The sequence below is a fragment of the Staurois parvus genome, unplaced genomic scaffold (genome assembly GCF_062004578.1).
Source record: "Staurois parvus isolate SC_StPar_1 unplaced genomic scaffold, SC_StPar_1.0 ptg000029l, whole genome shotgun sequence".
NCBI lineage: Eukaryota > Metazoa > Chordata > Amphibia > Anura > Ranidae > Staurois > Staurois parvus.
This window is the reverse complement of record NW_028317825.1, coordinates 10,369,946-10,392,292: the sequence shown is the minus strand read 5'-3', so window position 1 is coordinate 10,392,292 and position 22,347 is coordinate 10,369,946. Positions and strand designations below refer to the sequence as shown.

Below are 22,347 nucleotides of genomic sequence, written 5' to 3'. Positions count from 1 at the left end.
AAAAATAAAAGGAGATCTCCAGCAAGAAAAACAGCCACCAGCAGGCTATTGAATTGCAATTCTTCTCCATTGTGAACTGCAGCGGTACTGCCCACAGAAGGCTGAGCTGGTCACAGATGGATCAAAATTCAATCAGTTCAACTGCAACCAGACGAACTTTGATCCATGTATGGCCATTTGACTTCTGTCAAACAGGAATGGCAGAGAAGTTTTGAGGATCAATGGCTGTAACCTGACAGTGGAGGCATTCCACTATCAGAATACGACAATAATGACACAGCGGGGAGGATTCCTCCATCCACCTTACATACGTGGATAGAGAAATCCATTTTGTTTTTGGCTGATCACACAGCCATCTATGGGCAGCCTTGCTTGTGTGGATGGAGAAATCCAGCTTTTTTTGGGCTGATAACACAGCCTTCTATGGGCAGCCTTGCTTGTGTGGATGGAGAAATCCGGCTTTTTTTTGGCTGATCACACAGCCTTCTATGGGCAGCCTTGCTTGCATGGATGGAGAAATCAGTTTTGTTTTTGGCTGATCACATAGTCATCAATGGACAGCCTTACAGCCTACAAATCCACCTCCTACAGCTTGGAGTAGGCCTGTAATTGTTGATTGTTGGCTAGAACTGCACAGTACAACGGCTTGCCTGCCCTCCAGAACCGAGGTGCAGCACATTGCGTGAGACCAGCTTCATTTACTGCTACAAGCCTCCCAATAGACTGCTTTTTACTCTGCATATTTAAAATGGGATTCTTCCCAATCCTTTTAGGTCACATACATAAACAGATCCCATCCAGTTGTACAGAACTGGAACGTTTGACCATCACAAGCGCTAAGTGACTGGTGACAAATAAGGGAAAATGTTCACCCAAAGAGCTGTGAGTAATGTCATGCTGAGGAATTTCAATAGCTTCTTTCACCCCTGACCTAATTTGTTACTCTGTGAGCTTAGTTATGTGAACGTCATAGAATGAGTCACAGTCACAGGATTAGACAGATCAGCCGCTCTGATGTTACATCACTAATGACATTGCAGAACCCAATTATTGCTCTCCCATATAAAGTCAACAGGCAGTGGATGGAGAATGACATACCTGATAAACTCGTATTTGGTCCACTTGGTAACTAAGGCAAGCCATATACATCTCACAGACTATGAGGGGAATCCATCAATTCCCCCATCTGAACTAAAGAACGTAGATGGCGGAATCCCCACTGACAGCTTTTGTTTTCAGACAGCCATGACAACCCAAGCTGCCTGCATACCTTAAAAGTGACTGTTCAGGAGGTTTCTCAACTGGCTCAGTTGATTTTTAAAGACTAAGTTCACCTTTACAGGAAAAAATTACATTTTGTAGAAAACATGCACTTATTTTTTCCTGCAGAAGACTGGAAAGCATTGTACCCATGATTATTAGATCATAGGTGCAATGTGGGCTCCTGCAGACATGTTTTCCAGCTTTCAGGCCAGACCTCTGCAGGGCATGTCAGTGGACTAGAGCAGGCCATACTTGGGTCAAATTCCGAACTAATTTTTGATCGAAAATCGAAAACATAGGTTTGATCTGTAATCTGATGGTGCCACCAATGATTTCGTACATCGGTCATTTTTCACAAATTTTCCAGCATGCCCAATATTTATTTCACGTACTTATATAGAGCCGTCAATTTACACAGTGCTTTACATATATATTGTACATTCACATCAGTCCCTAACCCTCAAGGGGCGAATAAACGAAATGGGGAGGAACCATGAAAATAGGCCGCTGCCATTGTCCCGCTAAGAGCAAAAAAAAAAAAAAAAAAAAAAAAAAAAAAAAAAACGGACAATTATTCTTAGGCCTGATTTTTTAGTGAAAAATCGTTGGAAAATCAACCCATGTATGGCCAGCCTATGAGAGCGCTCATCAGCGTCCCCACAGCCCATTGAAACTAAAAGTCTGTCTGCAGCGGTGGTAGATGGTACCTGTCGTTTATTCATTTGCAGGAATACAAATGAATGATGCAGCTGAGTTTTTACAAACTGACAGCAGGTGCAGATAGAGGATCCCTCCGGCTCACTGTAATAGGGGAGGGAGGGATCGGGGGGAGAGGAGGCAGGAGCTGGAACATATTATATATCCCACCTTAAAAATGGGTGGAGCACGCACATGTTCCAAAGATGAACTTATCCTTGAAACCACTTTTTTGTCGATCTGAGCAGTACTGACAGGGCCCACCCATGGTTCAAACTTCAAGCAGGAATCAGGCACAATTCAAGCCATGTATTGCTAGTATAAAGAAAGAGGTCCCTTCCTATAGATTTGTGATACCAGCACTGGATTTAAGGGTGGAAAAAAAATGGACACTGCACAGGTTTATCTAAGCTAGTAATTCCTAAACCAATTCAATGCATTCATAGATCCACAGGTGTCACTGCACTTATCCATAAATCCATAGATCCTTTCACATTAGCCTGTCTAATAAAAGAGCATGCAATCTCATTTCTTCAGCACAACCTAAGGCAGACCATACATGGGTGGAATTCTGAACAGATTTTCTTTAGAAAATCTGAAATTTTGTGCGTTTTGTAATCTGATGGCACCACCATTGATTTAGAAATTTGGCCAACCAAGCCTTCAATTTCACCTCACGTTGCCACAGAAAAGAATTTTCTTGGCTGGGAATCCTCTTTTCTTGCCAGGTTTCATTTTCTAAAATATATTTCTCGCACAATTCTCCCATCATCGATTGGAAACTTGTTCCGTTTTCAAGAAATTTCCAACATGCCCGATCACTCATATTTGATGGCTGCACAAAAATTGGCTAATGCTGCGTCCCACTGATGGTGCGAAATTCGAAGGAAAATTCTTAGTTACAATTTTCGAAAAAAGTTAGTTTGGAATTTGACCCATGTATGACCTGCATAAGACTATCCATACACACTTAGATTTCCTTCCTTAGCAGCCAAATTCCACCCCACCCCCCCAACCATGCTAAAAAGCATAGATGGAGGAGTCTGCACTGCCATCTACTGATTCAGACAGCTACAACACCACCTGTGAATGACTTAGATGCAGTCACTGTACAGCCAACAATTTTCCACCCAGCTCTTTCAGTTCTGAAATAGACAAGGGGCCACCCATGCCTTGAGTTTCATTCAATTTCTGATGAATTAGCTGAAATTCTAGCGGTTTAAACATAGAGGCAACTGGGGCCAAAGCCAATAAATCTTCCAGTATGTTACTGGGCTGAAAGAGCAAACTGGAGCATGCAGAGATCATAGAACATGTCTGCAGAAATTTACCCGCTTGGGATTTGAACCCAGAGCTCTAAAAAGGGAAGACTGCCAGTTACTTGGCAGTGACAATGGGTACCCGTAACCTGTATTTAAAGATTACAAAAAAAAAAAAAAAAAGGGACAAAACAAAAAGTACAATGCAGCGTTTTTGATGAGGTCTGGTTTGATGAGGTCTGCTCCCAACTATCTGAGGACAACAGAACACCCCCTCTTATATGATGGAAAAGAGTAGGTTACAGCCACATCCAAAGGTGACAAAGCAACCACCACATCAGTGGACTGTTAATCTGCAATATATTCAATTTTTGTTCCTAAAGGAGAACTTTGGGGGGGGGGGGGGGGAATGGCAAGCAGACAGAATTTTTATGGTCTAAAAGTCATACATCTCGTCTTTACTAAAGTTCCTCACCTGCCTGTACAGTACAGCTATACAATTTCGGCAATGCCAAGGCACATGGACTCCTGCGCATGCATGGGAATGAAAATGGTCAAAGATTGATACCTGGAAGCCAACTGTCCAAAGAGGTCAGCGGCCAGAGGGGAAAACTGATGAGGTCATCCCTCTGCGCTTTCCTCTTCTCAGCCTGATTGTTTCCCCTGCTGGCTCTTCCACTCCTTACTGAGGTCTAAAAGAGGCTAACAAAAGGGGGAAAAAAAATTGCTTTCCACTAGTTGCATTTAGAGAAAAAAAAAAAAAAAAAGGTCTAAATGCACAATTGCATCATAGGTTTTTTTTCTCATGAAAACAGCGGTGATGTCCAGCGCAGCAATATGGCCATGCAGGTGACAGACATATTCCATCCAGTTTTCATGACTATTTCTCCTATATTCAACATCCTAAAGAGCAATCTGCAGTAACCTATACCGACCAATCATATCAACTGTTAACCTATCACAGTAAACTGTAAGCTAATTGGCTGCCATGGATTGAAGCCCTTTGCACACGGTCATTGCACTTTGTGTTGATTTATTAACCAAAAGCTGTACAGGTTTTTTTTTTTTTTTTTACCAGTTGATAACTTCCTATATGGATATATCAGATATTAAACGTGTTCATAAAAGACCAATAAACCTGACGAATAACTTACATTAGGAAGAAGAGCTACCAGAAACACTTTCCGACATCTCTGTAGGGATTTAACAAGCTTAACATAAATGAAGGTGGCCAAGATAAAGTTGCTATTACGCAGCAATACACGCTCCAATTCACTGATGATTTTCCAGCTAGTAACTGAGCTGTACATCCATCAGTCTCCTCTGCCTGACACGGCTGATAAAATACTGCACAGAGCAAATGCTAAAATAATATTTAATATAGAAAGTTCCGTCATCTATACAGCTGATTATGTTGTGGGCTTCAGCTGTGCAAACTTCATGGCTGCAAATCGCAATTTCTGCTCCAAAGTGCCCTCACCAATTTTTTTTTTGTGTGTGTGAGATGGCCAGATAATCGTGTCAATTTCCTGGACCCCTACTGCACTCAGTGGTTCGGTCTGTTCTGTTGACCCATTACTCCACTACTGTGTCCAAGCAAAATGGGAAACTAAGTGCTGGGGGGGGGGGGGGGGGGGTGATAACAAGGAATGGCACGTCTGGAAGAGTAGAATTAGCCTAGAGTTTCTCTTCAACAGGAGAGGCTGGTATTGACTGTAGCCCCATTGGCAATATTCCCCCTCACTTCAAGGGTACTTTTTTTTTTTCCTTGGGTCCAGAGTTGGGCTTTGAAATAAAACCTGCTGATTCGGACACAGAGGACCTTGCAGCCAACACTAGTGCACATAGAAAGGAAAAAGGATGAATAAAAATTTTTATTAAAAAAGTGGCAAATAATTATGATGACACACGGTGCAAACAAAGTGTCACCCAGGTAAGGTTCACATCCACTTTGAAAAAACACTTAACTAGAGAAACCTGGGGGTACTTTGTTGAGACTGTCCTGAAAGGAGTAAAAAAAAAAAAAAAAAAAAAAAAACACCCCCAAAAAAAACTTGAATTCATAATAGGTATACGCATTTCAAGTCAGTGACAGCCAGGCAACGAGTATTTTAAGAAGTTTACAGTAGAAGTCTTTTTTGTACATTTTTCTGTAAACCTTAAACTTTTCGGTTTCTTCTATTGAATTTGGGTCTAAAATGTTTTTGTTTTTTTTAATTTTTAGTAATATGAATTGAAAATAGTTTATATTACCTTTTCATATTAGCAGCTTAACTGGAGAAAAAACAACAAAAACCAAAAGTGTTTACCAAGCTCAGTAGCTCCAGCAAAAATTTGCCAATAAGTTAGAGGAGTGACTCCACCCCCTCTTATCTTGTGTGTCTAGAAAAGGGCAGTATTTTATTTGACCACTAATGTAAGGGGTCACCTCTACATTAAACCACTGTTCAGGTATACCACAAATTTGAATGTTTGTGTTTCCTTTCTGTAAATTTATATTCATTTAATTTCAGAATATAATAGCAGGGTTCACATTATATAGTACTGTCGATGGAGGTATCTAGGTTTTTTTTTTTTTTTAATAGTGCAAGCTGAATGAAAAATCTATTAACGTATGGTCAGCTTTAAACTGGCCATATACTATACAATTTCATTATACAGTCTCCTTTAGCTCTACCAAAACTATATAATGAAAAACCTATACAATGCCCTTGTACCATACATTGTAAAGTCCATTATCAACAAGACCTCCTACTCTCTAGTTCCCTGGTCTCCTCCTCCCACGCCCGTCTCCAGGACTTTCCAGGGCTTCACCCATCCCCTGGAACTCACTACCCCAATCCATCAGACTGTCACCTACCCTCCTCACCTTTAGGCGCACCCTGAAAACCCATCTCTTCAGGGAAGCCTACCCCGCCCTCACCTAATTGCCGATCTCCTCCACTCTTCCTACTACTCCAACCCCCACAGCTATTTCCTCCCGTACCACTATTCTCTCCCTCCTAGATTGTAAGCTCCAAGGAGCAGGGCACTCGAACCCCTCGTGTATTGTATGTGTACTGTCTCGTGTACTGTCTCCCATTATAATGTACAGCGTTGAGCAAACTATTGGCACTATATAAATACTGTATAATAATAATAATGTACAACCAAGAAAACGTTCAGTAAAAATATCAGGTTTGTTTTAATGAATTGCAAGACCATCAACAATAAACGTTTAAAATCTCAGAACATGAAACTTCCTATGCATCAAAGTGAATTGTGTTGTATATAAGTTCTGCACATGACGTTTTTACAGCTGCTGCTTTTGATGGCTTTTTCTACAGCTAGTAAACCCCCCAGCATGTTATCCTATGTGTCCATGCACACAGACGGTAAATAAGAATTTTTTGGCAGGGGCATTTTTTTGGCTGGGAAAAAAAAAAAAACCACTTTAGGACTAGTGGGTTTCTAGAGGAGTTTTTTTAGCTGTAAAAACACTCCAATGCTGAAAAACGCTGTAAATTAGCGTTTTTGGACTTTTGAGTAAAAAAAAAAAAAATATTTTTGGTAAAAAAATAAATTAAATGCAAACGTGGGGGGGGGGGCGGGGAAATTGGTAAAACACTAATGTGTTAAAACACCATTAAAACACTATTAAAACATTAAAACACCCCGTGTGCATGGAGCCTGATAGTTGTGTGATTTTTGAGTCACAAAAGCAGCACATTGTTTGAGAGTGCCTCATTTTCCTGAGACAGAACAAAAACATTATAAAAAAAATTATCCAATTTAAACTGGTAATAATAAAGTAAGTAAACCTTAACATTGTACTCGATTTACTCCCTTTTGGCCTTTTTCATATACTATCAAACGCATTATATCTGTTTATTATGTGCTAAAATAGGTCAGAAATCCACACTTCGTGTTATCTTAGTGTCTCTGATTAGCCCTCCTAGTTCTCATCGTGGACTACAAAACAATTGGTCTCTTTGTTGTAGAGATCTGAGAGTAGGCAGATTGAGTAGTTTAGCAAAAAGACAACTAGCAGGGCTGACACCATTCAATCCTCCAAAATGCTGTAATTTCAGTATGCAGCAGTTTTGGCCACAATTTTCCTCTACTCAAGGTATTTAAAGGCATAAAACGTGCACATACTGCATAGGTTTGTTTTTGGGGTCCTCCCCCCAGCATACGCTTTAAAGCAAACAGGCAAATCACTTGAACTTCACATGGCTGTGCTTATGGCCAGTTTTACACTGGGAACTATGCCATAGGTAACAGCAAATATGTTCATCAATTCTGCACTTGTCACTCTGGGGCTGTCTGAAAGAAGCAGGTTTTGTTGCAGCTAGGCCTTCATTTTATCACACTATACAGAAAGAATCAAGGAGAGAATCGGAGAGCTTGATATTAGCAACAAGGCCTACCCTTCATTTATTTTTACAGATCTTGTTCCAAAACATTCCTATCAGAGCTTAACCAAACAGAGGAGACACCGAACAGCACCATGGCTGTAGGGTCAACAATGGCACAATGTAGGGCCAACAATTTTGTGGGCAGTGGATTGATTCATATGCTTTATAATGTGCTTAAAAAAGGCACAGTCCACCTTTAAAAAAAAAATATATATATGAAAAAATGAAAAAAAAAAAAAATAATATGAAAAGGGCACGTATTAGCACAGGCTCCTGCAAACTCTTCCCCCAGAGGTACAGATCTAAAATGACAGGGCTGGAGGAAGCAGTCAATGGACTTCAAGTCCCATCTGCTACAAGTGACACCACCACACTTTCCACTCACAGGATCCATGTGGCTGGGCGGGTGCAACAAAAACTTGAAGGTGAAGGGTTGGGTATTTTGACCATGTTTCATGTTCAACCATAAATATGGGTTTAACCTGAAACATTCTAAAAATTGAATTTTTCCTTCAGGTGTTGAAAGTCAGTAAGCTCAAGACACCCTTTCGGCAGGATGTCTCAGGGACATCTTGGAGGACATCTGTAATGAAACTGAGAGTTAATGTTTGACGCCCATGTGTACACGGACCTGAAGCTAATCTGTGGCCCTCCAATTATTCATGCATTCCAAACCAGCATCAAAAACAACCTTTACATCAAGCCCTCAATTTGTTCTCCCAGCAGCTCAGCTCATCCTCCCTCAGCAGCCTTACAATCTTGTACACCACACATTGTAGACACGAGCAAGAACAATCATTCCACAGTGCCTTCACATCCAGAGGTCAATGAGGGCTTTTTTTTTTTTTTTTTTTTAAGCTCATTTACTGCTAGCTAGGAATATGGAAATATTTGACAGTGCCATAGTCTAGACCAGCGGTTCTCAACCTTTCACAAGGGTCGCCTAAGACCATCGGAAAACACATTTCCAATGGTTTTAGGAACCGAGACACCGCTCCTCTATCCGTCTCCAGGCAGGTCCACTTACATGCAGATACGCCCACATACGAGTACCCGGCATGATGACATTGTGCCAACCCCATCACATACACCCCGTACAAAAATACAGGTGTGACAGGGTTGGCGCCATAATGTACTTATGTGGACCAGACACACACACACACACACACACACACACACACACACACACACACACACGTGTAAAGAGCAGCTACTGTGTTGAACGCAGCAGTATTGGAGGTAAAACGACACTTCATGAATTAGAATTAATGGGTAAATGTAAAATCATGTACTGTAACAATTTGTAACAATGAAAATACATCCTGCATATCAGATATTTACATTACGACTCATAATAGTAGCAAAATTACAGTTAAGTAGCAACGAAAATAATTTTATGGTTGGGGGTCACCACAACATGAGGAACTGTATTAAAGGGTCACGGCATTAGGAAGGTTGAGAACCACTGGTCTAGACAGATTAATACTGCAAAGTGAAAAAAAAAAACAAAAAGGTGCACCAACCTTGCGCATGACCTCAGTAAACCAAATTTTATTAAATACAGAATGATACTCACAAACAGTGAAGTAAATCAAGCATGCAAGTCCTCCAAGGAACTTGAAATTTATGAAGCCTGCGTGAGTCCCATCATAGGGGTAGATACTCGGAGTACAGCTGACGCGTTTCAAAGGGTGTCTCTTCATCAGAGCTAGACAGATTAATATCAGACATTAGACTGACACTGGCTACACCCACAGAGCAGCCACCACATCTGTACTGGTAAAAGTAAATGTGCATGTATCAAGGCAAAATGCTTGAAAGTATATCCAAAGTCAAAATGTTTATCATTTTGGATAGCGTAGGGGAGGGTTAATACCGCTGTCCATCTGTATTCCATTAGAGATTTCCCTTCACTTCCTGTCCTCCATTAGAGATTTCCCTTCACTTCCTGTCCTGTAGACACAACAGAAAATGAGAGAATCTTTCAAATGTAAGGGAAATTTCCTCTTAGACAATTGTTGTAGGATTAAGTGTCCCCATTGCAAGATCTTCCCTCTATTCTTGTGGTATCTCAAAGTTTTGGATTTGCCCTTGCTTTTATTAAAAGTGAAACTGGTGATCAGGACAATTCGAGAGAGCGAGGCAACACTTGGTAGGGGGCCAGCACTCAGCTGAAGTGTCCATACGCCAACACTGATCTGTATACACAGGGCAGTGTTACTAAGCAGTTTTCTAGGACACCAGCGGCTGGGTCACACAGCCTGCACCACAACCACCAATGTAAAGTGCTGTGTAAACTGTTGGCGCTAAATAAACCCTGTATTATAAATATACTGTATGGCCCAGCTACCTGCATCCTAACAACCAATGAAACATCACTGGTTGCTAGGATGCCTGTGGCCAGACAACACTACTTACTGTGCCAGCATACCAGTAAAGTGGGAATGGGGTAGAAACAAAATGTGGTGGTATCCAGGCAGCAAGGGGGTAGCAAACTTGAAAAGGGAAGCAAGCATGGCAGGTCATTAAGCAATTAACATAGGCAAGCTCCTATAGACAGCAATAAAAACCTGACAATGGTTCCAAACTCTCACTACTGCACCCAGTCCTACAGTCAGGTCCATAAATATTGGGACATGTACACAATTCTAACATTTTTGGCTCTGTACACCACCACAATGGATTTGAAATGAAACGGACAAGATGTGCTTTAACTGCAGACTGTCAGCTTTAATTTGAGGGTATTTACATCCAAATCAGGTGAACGGTGTAGGAATTACAACAGTTTGCATATGTGCCTCCCACATGTTAAGGGACCAAAAGTAATGGGACAGAATAATCATAAATCAAACTTTCACTTTTTAATACTTAGTTGCAAATTCTTTGCAGTCGATTACAGCCCGATGTCTGGAACGCATAGACATCACCAGACGCTGGGTTTCATCCCTGGTGATGCTCTGCCAGGCCTCTACTGCAACGGTCTTCAGTTCCTGCTTGTTCTTGAAGCATTTTCCCTTCAGTTTTGTCTTCAGCAAGAGAAATGCATGCTCAATCGGATTCAGGTCAGGTGATTGACTTGGCCATTGCATAACATTCCACTTCTTTCCCTTAAACTCTTTGGTTGCTCTTGCAGTATGCTTTGGGTCATTGTCCATCTGCACTGTGAAGCGGCGTCCAATGAGTTCTGAAGCATTTGGCTGAATACGAGCAGATAATATTGCCCGAAACACTTCAGAATTCATCCTGCTGCTTTTGTCAGCAGTCACATCATCAATAAATACAAGAGAACCAGTCCCATTGGCAGCCATACATGCCCACGCCATGACACTACCACCACCATGCTTCACTGATGAGGTGGTATGCTTAGCATCATGAGCAGTTCCTTTCCTTCTCCATACTCTTCTCTTCCCGTCCCTCTGGTACAAGTTGATCTCGGTCTCATCTGTCCATAGGATGTTGTTCCAGAACTGTGAAGGCTTTTTTAGATATCGTTTGGCAAACTCTAATCTGGCCTTCCTGTTTTTGAGGCTCACCAATGGTTTACATCTTGTGGTGAACCCTCTGTATTCACTATGGTGATATGGTGAAGTCTTCTTGATTGTTGACTTTGACACACATACACCTACCTCCTGGAGAGTGTTCTTGATCTGGCCAACTGTTGTGAAGGGTGTTTTCTTCACCAGGGAAATAATTCTTCGGTCATCCACCACAGTTGTTTTCCGTGGTCTTCCGGGTCTTTTGGTGTTGCTGAGCTCACCGGTGCGTTCCTTCTTTGTAAGAATGTTCCAAACAGTTGTTTTGGCCACGCCTAATGTTTTTGCTATCTCTCTGATGGGTTTGTTTTGTTTTTCCAGCCTAATGATGGCTTGCTTCACTGATAGTGACAGCTCTTTGGATCTCATCTTGAGAGTTGACAGCAACAGATTCCAAATGCAAATAGCACACTTGAAATGAATTCTGGACCTTTTATCTGCTCATTGTAATTGGGATAATGGGGGAATAACACACACCTGTCCATGGAACAGCTGAGAAGCCAATTGTCCCATTACTTCTGGTCCCTTAACAAGTGGGAGGCACATATGCAAACTGTTGTAATTCCTACACCGTTCACCTGATTTGGATGTAAATACCCTCAAATTAAAGCTGACAGTCTGCAGTTAAAGCACATCTTGTTCGTTTCATTTCAAATCCATTGTGGTGGTGTATAGAGCCAAAAATGTTAGAATTGTGTCCATGTCCCAATATTTATGGACCTGACTGTATAAACAAATTTTTTCTTTAAGCTATACTTTAATTTTACATCACAATAAAAAGCTATGCAGAAATTTCCTACTACATTAACAAAAAGGCACAGAACTGCTGCAAAAGGTATGAACTTTAAACAATATACAAGAACAGAACATGACTTAATTATCCTGTAAGTAAGGCTACAATGTAACAGTTGTTCATATGACAGCACTGAGGTTATACAACAATGTTTAATTGAATCAATGAGTCATGTCGACACCGCTTGTCTATTAGCCAATAACAACTCTGTCAGCTGTGTGGGTTCTTTTTTCTTCTTTACAACCTTGTAAAAAAAACTACAAAAGGACAAACCGTGAAGCTGCCTGGTCAAAGTAACACCACAACTGTATTTGTGGGATCTATTGGATTTTTTTTAACATTGTACAGGTTCGGAAAACGCACCATCCAGAGGTGGAGGCTGCCATCTCCCCCATACTGGAGGCTGCCACTGCATGGATCCTCCAGGAGGGGGAGGCTGCCACTGCATGGATCCTCCAGGAGGGGGAGGCTGCCACTGCATGGATCCTCCAGGAGGGGGAGGCTGCCACTGCATGGATCCTCCAGGAGGGGGAGGCTGCCACTGCATGGATCCTCCAGGAGGGGGAGGCTGCCACTGCATGGATCCTCCAGGAGGGGGAGGCTGCCACTGCATGGATCCTCCAGGAGGGGGAGGCTGCCACTGCATGGATCCTCCAGGAGGGGGAGGCTGCCACTGCATGGATCCTCCAGGAGGGGGAGGCTGCCACTGCATGGATCCTCCAGGAGGGGGAGGCTGCCACTGCATGGATCCTCCAGGAGGGGGAGGCTGCCACTGCATGGATCCTCCAGGAGGGGGAGGCTGCCACTGCATGGATCCTCCAGGAGGGGGAGGCTGCCATCTCTCCCATACTGGAGGCAGCCACTGCATGGATCCTCCACATTTGATGTCGGTCATTTCCCACATACTGGAGACAGCCATCATTAATATGATGCAGAGGTGAAAGCTGTCATGTAGAGGTGAGCCTTGCCCCACCACACTGATTTGGGGCCCCCATTATCCCAATTACAAATTCATTTGAATGGACTCCCATGCCACACAGGGAAGAAGTCCCTGCACTACTCTGGAAACCGCAGCCCGCACGGGAACCTCGGCTCCCAGTACAGTTGCGTTTCCCAGTGCGGACGGCATGCCATTCGAACTAATGGCACCCGCAATTCTTTGTGCAGGTAGCGCGGCTGCACGGATTTTCGTGTGGATCTGCAGCGGCACCACCCGCATAGATGTGAACTGGGGGTAACGTCTTATGTGAGAGGTGTACTTTATCTCCCACTAATGAGCTATTTAACCCCTTGTTGGTTACAATGTACTGTACACCATGCAGTGTGGGTAAACCACTCAGTAACAAGAAAATTAAAAACTGCCCTTGTACTTTAAAGCTGAATTCCAGGCATGAAACTTTCCATTTAAATATATTCCACAATACCCATAAAGGATATAAATCTACATTGTGTGCACCAAAATTACTTGCAAACTCAGATATTGCCATGTAAAATTAGCAGTGACATCAGCATTGTGCTGCGCATAAATCAAGCAGAGCTGTAGAAGGGACCCAGCAGGTCCACCCACTACAGAAAATTACATAAGGGGGCGGAGGCAAGATCTGTCACCTTGCACAAGGACAGCGAGCAGCATTGACTGGTCTTCATTACAGGAAGCACAGAGGCAATGTTTCACACTGGAATCCTGCACAGATCTGGGAGGAAAAAACAAAAAAAAAAAAAAAAAACACAAAGCACACCAAGATTCAAAGTAGAGTACACTTGAAAAATATTTTTTGTCAAGAGTTATATATCCTGGAGTTCAACTTTAAAGCAGTTCTAAACCCAAAAAAATACATTTTAAAAATAAAAATTACATACACACATATATATATATATATATATACACATACATACATATACATATATATATATATATATATATATATATATATATATATATATATATATATATATATACACATACATATACATATACATACATACACACATACATACACATACATATATATATATATATCACACATACATACATACTCACCAACGTTTAGATCTCTCTTTTCAGGCTTTTGATCCCCTTTCCTTCATTTTCATCTAGCGATTCTGCTAGTAGCAGTGGCAACACTTATTGACTGTACTGTATCTATGGAGAGGTAGCATTGTCACTATAGGACGGTACTGGTCAGGACTACAAACACGCCATCTCCAGTGCTCCATGGAGAAGTGTGGGGGTGTTCTGAAGCCTAAAAGCATAGCTCTGAGCAATGTAAATCATGTGAATGCAGTACAGGTAGAGAGCGCCATAACTTATCAGCTGACCAGATTTCTGGCAGGATCAACTGGTATTTTTGCACATTTCAAACAAATAACAAAAACACTTTCAATGGCACCTTTAACAGACCACAAGGCAGCAATTTAATCCGTTGTTCTAGTGCAGAGAATCCAACAAAACATAACTAATGAAACCTTATAATCAAATACAATTAGATTTGCCCAGGAATAACAAATTCCCAACATACCATGCAACGCGCCCTAGTTACTTTAGTTAGGGAAAAATATATGCCACAATGTGGAAAGAACACATACAAGATGAGAACAACAAAAACACTATATGGATGCTTCTTGCCCTGTGGCATGCTGTAATTGACATGGCTGGCAATGGCATCCCATGTGACATCTCTCAGTGCAGCCACCATAGCCTGAAGCTACAAATGTGCCAGTCTAAACCCCGGAGGATTTGTACCGGTCAGGATTTGGGGATTCGCACAATTGTGTTTTGTAAACTAGGTATTACTGAATCCACTGTCTGCTAATTATAGCACTTTAGTGTGAGAATGATGAAACCTGAGGCCTAAAGCTCTGCGTGTGGGTGGGGGGGTGCCGCAAATGAAGCAACCTGCCAAAAAAAAAAAAATCAGTAAGGTATAATTGCAAATATAAAAGTGCCTTCAGAAAAAAAAAAAAAAAATCTATTAGGCGTCTTGAGGCTGGAAGATATTGCTGACTTGTACGTCAAATATCCATTCCTCAAAATGGCTGCCATCACAGTTTGGAGGACTAATCCATGCTAAGCTGTTGACCTGACAAGGCTCTGGCATAAGCTGAACTCTAGGCAAATGGAAGAAGTGCCATCTACGCAGTCTGATAAAGAAGATGTAGACAGATAGTACACATAGGGGGAGATTTACTAAAACTGGAGAACTCAGAATCTGCTGCAGCTGTGCATGGTAGCCAATCAGCTTCTACCTTCAGCTTGTTCAATTAAAGTGTTACTAAACCCACAACAGTAAAAAACAGTCTGTATATGCGGTAAAGCATGCTTGTTATACTGTGGAACCTTAGGGGTTAATCTGCAGTGTGTGTAAAGCAGGTTTGATCCCGTCTTCTCTGATCCTCTCCTTCCACTGTTCCCAATCCATCTGCTGATAGAACAGAGCCTTGGTGCAAGCTGCACATGCTCCGTTTTGGTTTGTATTGCTAGCGAGGTTTTTTTTTTGGGAGGGTGCATCAGCACAAGGCTAATCAGAGCTGTGCAGACAAAGGGTCAGGAGTCCTGCAGCATCATAGGGCAATCAGGGGAGAATGAAAACTCCTCCTACAAGCTTTAACCAGTGCTCTGCTGGACACTGATAGAAGTCACAAGACTGCTCTAACTGCTGATAAGAAAAGGTATTTAGTAGTTTATATTTACTAAAATAGTTGCATTTCAATGTCCTGTTCACTGAGGGAGACAAGATATAGTGAATGCAGGGTCCTGAATTAGTAACACTACGCTTTGGCAATAAAACCTGGAAGACGATTGGTTTCTATGCAGAGCTGCACCAGATTTTAGGAAATATCCCCCAAAATATGCCTTTATATTAGTTTTGTATAATCTCCTACAAAGCAGGAGTCAGAATACAAAGAGACCGAGTGCTGTAAGCCATTTAGGCTCTGCTGGATACACAGTGCTGCTGATCTAACACTGGAAGACTGCTGACAGGAGCAGAAAGCAGAATGACGTAGTGATGCTACTTCATTGGCATATCAGCAGGCCGGGGATGGGTTGATGATCAAGCTGCATTGTTTAATTGCAGTTAAACAGAAAAGCAAGAGTGTGGCATGCCTGCCGAAACCATAAGACTGGCTGAACAGAACCGGAACCATAAGACTGGCTGAACAGAACTAACTCATTTTTCAGGTAAGAAAATTCCTAAATAAAGCTTCACCATGTACACAGCCATTGGCTCGAACCCCGCCTTTAAATTACACCTGTCACAAGCAAGGCAGCCATTGCCAGCATCCTTCTGGACCAGTTCCCTGTCCTTCAGTCTTCTTTATGTTAAACAATCCTGAGCTGGTTTGAGCCCTCTGTCACCCGGCATCAATCCCTCCACTGTTCCATATATCGGATGATATTTTTGGACAGGGACAGGTAACTTTCAGCATTCTAGCTGTTGTGGAACTACAACTCCCAAAAGACACTGCAAGATGGACATCCACAGGAATGGCTCCCAGAGGCAGGATAGGAGTTTCACCACAGATGCAGTGCCGAAGGCTGCCCACCGGTTTTAGGACTTTGAGATACAAAGGAGCGTCATCTGCAAACTTTGACCCAGCTTTAGACATGAGGGATGGCCTAAAACAATGCAGCAGCAATATTCTATATCAAAACAGCAGAAAATCTATGTTTATGGTTTCCTAGAAAGCCACCTTAGTAAAACACATTCCCAGCATTCCTATTTGCCTAGGAGACCGTTCTACCACATACAATATAAGGAATTGTTTTGGCTGAGTCACCTATCTCTTGTATGCAGAAAGCAGGCCATGTAGGGATTTACTGATGACTAACTTGAGGCCTAGTCACAACGACGGCAGCCATTTTGTGAAAGGAGCAAGCAACAATCAGGAAAGTCGATTCATCTCACCACTGAGTGCACAGATGAGAGGCCATTATTCCAGAAAACATTGCGATTTGCCAAGTCTAGCCTATATTCACCTCATATACTCAGTTACATTTTTTTAAATTTCTCTCTCTGGCCCAGTAAAGCTATTTAAATGAATGCAGTGCAAGAAAAGGACTCCCATAAAGAAAAACCCCTTCCTCCTTTTTTCAGTGTTCTGTCCCCCAAGAGACAAAGTACATGTAGTACTTGTCCCATGTTCCTACTTGCTTTGTAAGCCTATGAAGTTAGACTGGGTGCCCCCCTCCTCTGTGGCTGACAATGTGCCCTGCATGGAGACACCTGCTTGATAACCGGTACTCATCTTGGCTGCAAGTACTTGTCCAAGACAAAATGGTGGAAAAAGGAATACAGATGTGTTAGCCAAGACCAGCACTGGTTATCAAGCAGCCATCCCCTTGTTGGTTATGTTGTCGGACGGCTGAGGAGAGAGGGAGTGCACCATATGACCTCCTAGTCAGGCTTACAAAAATAGGAACATGGAACTAAGTACTACATATACCTTGTTCCCTGGAGGACAGAACACTGAAAAAAGTATTGAAGTGAGAAATCTTCTTTATATGGTTAGTTTGCCTTTGTAATAAAATGTACATTGCAATAAAGGGACCCCAGTATTTTACAAGACTTTTTTTTCTCCACTAATTGCTTCCTTTAAAATGATACTCCTGTAGGCCAAGGTAGGCTTCCCTGAAGCCTGGCCAGACAACATCCATTGAGAGAGAAATGCCGCATATTAGGAAAATTTAGGACACAAGAAATGTTGGGTGCGGCATTAGCATCTAAGGAACGGGTGCGTTCCCTTCTACATGCAAGACCGGCATCTAAGGAACGGGTGCGTTCCCTTCTACATGCAAGACCGGCATCTAAGGAACGGGTGCGTTCCCTTCTACATGCAAGACCGGCATCTAAGGAACGGGTGCGTTCCCTTCTACATGCAAGACCGGCATCTAAGGAACGGGTGCGTTCCCTTCTACATACAAGACCGGCATCTAAGGAACGGGTGCGTTCCCTTCTACATACAAGACCGGCATCTAAGGAACGGGTGCGTTCCCTTCTACATGCAAGACCGGCATCTAAGGAACGGGTGCGTTCCCTTCTACATGCAAGACCGGCATCTAAGGAACGGGTGCGTTCCCTTCTACATACAAGACCGGCATCTAAGGAACGGGTGCGTTCCCTTCTACATACAAGACCGGCATCTAAGGAACGGGTGCGTTCCCTTCTACATACAAGACCGGCATCTAAGGAACGGGTGCGTTCCCTTCTACATACAAGACCGGCATCTAAGGAACGGGTGCGTTCCCTTCTACATACAAGACCGGCATCTAAGGAACGGGTGCGTTCCCTTCTACATACAAGACCGGCATCTAAGGAACGGGTGCGTTCCCTTCTACATACAAGACCGGCATCTAAGGAACGGGTGCGTTCCCTTCTACATACAAGACCGGCATCTAAGGAACGCGTGCGTTCCCTTCTACATGCAAGACCGGCATCTAAGGAACGGGTGCGTTCCCTTCTACATGCAAGACCGGCATCTAAGGAATGAGTGTGTTCCCTTCTACATACAAGACCGGCATCTAAAAAACGAGTGCGTTCCCTTCTACATGCAAGACTGGCATCTAAGGAATCAATGTGTTCCCTTCTACATACAACACCACCATCTAAGGAACAAGTGCGTTCCCTTCTACATACAACCGTACACAGGCAGGGTGCTCTTCTTCCCAGGTCACTGTAGTGGCACATGTGCAGCTGTATGTCAGTAGGAGAACATTCGTTCCTTAGATGCGGGGGGAGTACATTCGATGCTGGTACTGCGTCCAACGGTTCTCGAATCCTAGACCGAGAGAAATGCAGGATCCTGTGCACAATGGAACTTTCCTGGCCAGACTATCTTGGCCTACAGGAATTGAAAAACACCAGGGCCCCTTTATTGCATAGTAAAGTTTAATAAAAAGTTGAACTAACCCTTTAATGTTGGTAAATTGGTCTCTTGGCCACTAATGTATATTGGAGCAAAGAATCAATATTTAAATCAAATCTTTTTAGCAGTATATACATAACAAATGCACTTTCTATACCGCAAAGGTAGGTACTCTAACAAAACAGATAGCACAGTCATGTACATTTGGGACAAATTTTTCAGCAGAGAAATTCTAGCAGATGCTGTAAAAATTCATAGTGAAAACCATTACAAAGTCATATCCTGCAGTAACTTCAAGCTGTGCCACTTTATCCTACCAACCAGACTCACAGAAAAACAGATGGCCCACCTACTACACCCAAAGTTTCAGTACGGTTTGTGATTAAATAGAACACTGGCAGGGCTGTACTACCATCGTTATGAAGAATTTTCGGTCATGTCACATTCTTCAGTTCAAGGACAGAAATTACCAGACAGTGTGAAATATCTGATTTTTTTTTATGTCATCAATAATAAAAAAAAAAAGAAGAACACAAAAACAAAGGATATTTACTTCTCTAGCCACTGAAATATGTCAAGGACTACAGTGATTGGTAAGAGATAGTTGGTATCTAAACTACTAGTTGAGCCTGGGAAAACAAATACTTTATACAATTCTGCTCCCCTTTCCTCTTAAGGGCATGACCCAGTGTGGTGTCCAGCTCCCTATCGCCCCCAGTGTTTGCATGGCTTAACAGCAGGTTGCATAAGCGTGAATCAGAGCTTCTGAACGCAAGACGAGCAAACAGGATCTATACTCAGGGAGGGAGGGAGGGGACGGCATATGAAAGAAAAGTATAGATAGAAGTAAGAGGATGAGGGAAGGGCACTCAAGTCGTCAGAAATGGAGGATGTGTGTTCTAGAAACCAAATAATACAACTGGATCAAGAAGACTGGGGAAAAAAAACAATTATGTTTAACAGAATAAAAGATGGCTGAGTGCAGATGAGGAAAAAGACCAACTAAACTATAGGATACATGGTCCACGGAATGACATGCATGATGAATCCTTACCGTTAGGAAGAAGTCTGGGTGTCATGTCTTCTCATTGGGGTGTGGTCACAGCCGTGTTCCCTACCTACCCAGTTCAGGCCATCCACCTGCAACATACACTATGCTAATAGGACCCATCTGCTGCGCAGGGCAAACAACTATGCCACACCCACTCTCCCAGGCCTACACCAAGTTCACAACTTTCCTAGAAGAGATCCCACTGTTGGCTCTGAAGCAAATCATGGACAAGATACAAGGATGTAGCTCATCCAAGAGATCACAGTGTTCCATTTTAACTGCAGCACTCCCACCCAGAGAGCAGCACTGTTAGGAGCTGAAGAACCCACCCTCCCAACAGGCTTCCCTTACTGGTAATACCTACAGCCACCCTTCAGCCTGCCTAAACCCTTCATTTAATGGATTACCCAGTGCCGGAATTGCCACCTGTCAGCCTGCCAACAGGAATCACTTACTGGTAATACCTACAGCCACCCTTCATTTAATGGATTACCCAGTGCCAGAATAGCCACCCCTTCAGCCTGCCAACAGGAATCACTTACTGGTAATACCTACAGCCACCCTTCAGCCTGCCTAAAACCTTCATTTAATGGATTACCCAGTGCCAGAATAGCCACCCGCCAGCCTGCCAACAAGCATCCCTTACTGGTAATGCCTAGAGCCAAAACAGACACCCTTCAGCCTGCCAAAAGGTTTCACTTACTGGTAATACTTAGTGCCAGGAGAGCCACCCATAGCCTGCCAACAGGCATCACTTACTGGTAATAGCCAGTGCCAGAAGAGCCACCCTTCAGCTTGCCAACAGGCATCATTTACAGTACAAGGGGAGCCACCTTCTAGTGTGCCAACAGGCAACACTCATCTACAATGACCTGCCAACACTGAACTGTAGCTTATCAGATCGTCTTTCCATGACATTGATATGTTTAGCACACCAACACCTCTTCCGGTGTTCTGCCTGCTACACCCAACATCATCTCATCATCTTCTGCCTTCTCCTTACATTTAGCAGCACTTTGGATTCCATAATGGAATCCCAAAATCCAGTCCACCTTCCTCATTGCAGTCCTCAACAACAAACATCACCCTCACCTGACCACCACTGCCGTCATCCATCACTCTACCTGTTCTTCAACCACTTAATCCACCACTCATGCCCATTGGTAGCGATCTACTTCTCCAACCTAACCACCCATCCTTCGCTGGACCTGTTCTTCAGCCATTTAATCATTCACACCCATGATAGCCAACTCCTACCCTAACCTAACCACCACCCATCCAGCACTCTACCTGTTCAGCCATTTCACCCTTCATAACCATTGAGAGCTGTCTACTTCTTCAACCTAACCACCACCATCACTGTACCTGTTCTTCAGCCATTTAACCCTTCACGTCCAATGAGCCAACTACTAACCCAACCTTAAAACCATCCATCTTCAGCCATTTAACCCTGCACACACCCACGGTCAGTTAACTACAAACCTAACCACCACCAATCCAGCACTGTACCTGTTCTTCAGTCACTTCACATCCATTGACAGCTGTTTACTTCTTCAACCTAACCATCGCTATCACTGTACCTGTTCTTTGGTCACTTAACCCTTCATGCCCAAGGACAGCTTATTACTACCCCCACCTTACAACCACCCATCCAGCACTGTACCGGTTCCTCAGCCATTTAACCCTTCACACACAACCACCAACAGTTAACTAACCTAACCAACACCCATCCAGCACTTTACCTGTTCTTCAGTCATTTCACATCCAGACAGCTGTCTACTTCTTCAACCTAACCACCGCCATCAGTGTACCAGTCCTCCAGCCATTTAACCCTTCATGCCCACGGACAGCTAACTACTACCACAGCCTTACAACCACCCATCCAGAACTGTACCTGTTCTTCAGACATTTAACCCTTCACACACCCACTGACAGCTAAGGACTAACCTAACCACCACCCATCCAGCACAGTACCTGTTCTTCGGCCATTTTACCCTTCATATCCACTGACAGCTGTCTACGTCTCCAACCAAACCACCATTGTACCTGTTCTTCAGCCATTTAACCCTCCACACCCTCACCCACTGGCAGCTAACTGCTACTCCACCTGACCACCACCCATGCAGCATTGTACCTGTCCTCCAGCCATTTAACCATTCACACACCCACTGACAGCTGCCTACCTCCCCCCACCCATTGCCAGCACCTGTCCCTTCTACCTCCCCCACTATCAGATCTCTATGACCCCTCTGATCTGCTCCCCCAGCCTCCCCTCTATGTGCCACCACCCATCAGCTCCCCCTGTCCTATGTCTAGCACTCGTTCCAGCTCCTCCACCCTGATACCACCTCCCCCGTGGTAGTGGTGACCCCCATCCAGTGCTACTGTGCCCCACCCCCCTAAGTCATGTCTGCACCCCACCCTGACACTGCGGCACCCTCGGCGGCACACAGCGTCCTCCTGCACGGCGCCCCATCTGTCACTAATTACT

The 22,347-nt window shown here is 43.3% G+C and overlaps 1 long non-coding RNA gene across 1 annotated transcript in view; it reads right to left on the bottom strand.

The window, feature by feature from the left end:
• LOC149471116 (uncharacterized) overlaps positions 1-22,073 on the bottom strand; it is a 103,851-nt gene extending 81,778 nt beyond the window's left edge. The window contains exon 1 of the long non-coding RNA XR_016307443.1: positions 19,860-22,073. This is a non-coding gene — a long non-coding RNA (uncharacterized LOC149471116). The remainder of the gene's footprint in view (positions 1-19,859) is intronic.
• Positions 22,074-22,347: the final 274 nt, after the last annotated feature.